This window comes from Carlito syrichta, unplaced genomic scaffold, assembly GCF_000164805.1.
Source record: "Carlito syrichta isolate Samal-C Ts95f unplaced genomic scaffold, Tarsius_syrichta-2.0.1 Scaffold316401, whole genome shotgun sequence".
NCBI lineage: Eukaryota > Metazoa > Chordata > Mammalia > Primates > Tarsiidae > Carlito > Carlito syrichta.
Window position 1 is genome coordinate 262,718 of NW_007260497.1, and position 1,334 is coordinate 264,051.

Here is a 1,334-nt window from a genome sequence, read left to right on the forward strand (position 1 = left end):
GGAAGGCTGAGGTGGAAGGATCGCCGGAGCCCAGCAGGTCGAGGCTGCAGTGGCCAGCAGTGGCCACTGCACTCCAGTCTGGGTGACAGAGTAAGACTCCAATGCAAAAAAAAAAACAGTGCAAGCCAGGCTCGGTGGCTCAGCCTTTAATCCTGCGCCTTTGGGAGGCTGAGGTGAGTGGATTGCCTGAGCCCACGGGTTCGAAACCGCCTGGACAGCAAGACCTCATCTCTACAATAAATAAAAAAATCAGCCGGGCATGGTAGCACATGCCCGTAATTCCAGCTACTTGGAAGTCCGAGGCAGAAGGATCGCCGGAACCCAGCAGGTCGAGGCTGCGGTGGCCAGGAGCGGCCACTGCACTCCAATCTGGGCGACAGAGTGAGACTCCAACTCAAAAAAATAAAATAAAAATAATTTTAAAATTTTAAAAACTGCATACAAATCAAGGACAAAAAAGGCAAACAACTCACTTTAAAAAGGGTAAGTGTACAAAATGACAGATGGGGTTGCCAGGACAAATAGAAAGACAGAGACTTGCATAGTGGCTCACACCTGTAATCCCAGCACTTTGGGAGGTAGAGGCAAGAGGTTTGCCTAAATTCAGGGGTTTGAGACCAGTCTGGGCAACTTGGCAAGATCTTGTCTCTACATAAAATGAAAAAATAAGATGGGCTTGGTGATGTACGCCTGTAGTTCCAGCTACTTGGAAGGCTGAGGCAGGATTGCCTGAGTCCAGTCAGTCGAGGCTGCAGTGGCCGTGAGCATGCCACTGCACTCCAGCCTGGGCGACAGAGTAAGACTCAACTCCAAAAAACAAAAAAGAAAGAAAAGAAAAAAATGCAAATAAAAAACAATTTATCACTTCTCAATTTGGCAAAACATTTTTTTGTTTTTTTTAGTTGGAGTCTCACTCTGTGCCCAGGCTGGAGTGCAGTGGCATGCTCATGGCCACTGCAGTCTTGACTGGCTAAGCTCAGATGATCCTTCCTTCTCAGCCTTCCAAGTAGCCGGGACCACAGGCACATGCCACCACGGCCAGCTAATTTTTTGATTTACTGTAGAGATGAGATCCTGCCAAGTTACCCAGGCTGGTCCTGAACCCATGGGCTCAGGCAATCCTCAGTGTCTCAATCTATAGCCCAGGCTGGAGTGCAGTGGCACACTGACAGTCACCCCAGCGTCAACCTGCTAGGCTCCGACAATCCTTCTGCCTCAGCCTTCCAAGTAGCCGGAACCACAGGTATGCTCTACCATGCCCAGCTAATTTTTGATGTACTATAGAGACGAGGTCTTGTCAAGTTACCCGGGCTGGTCTCAAACCTGCGGGCTCA

At 49.5% G+C, this 1,334-nt stretch overlaps 1 protein-coding gene across 1 annotated transcript in view; it reads right to left on the reverse strand.

Annotated features, from left to right (window-relative positions):
- The window catches only part of PHF20 (PHD finger protein 20), a 164,940-nt gene extending 164,215 nt beyond the window's left edge, over positions 1-725 (reverse strand). Inside the window, exon 1 of the mRNA XM_008074342.2 lies at positions 691-725. The gene's annotated coding sequence lies outside the window, so the exon portion shown is untranslated. The remainder of the gene's footprint in view (positions 1-690) is intronic.
- Between the last annotated feature and the right edge of the window lie 609 nt (positions 726-1,334).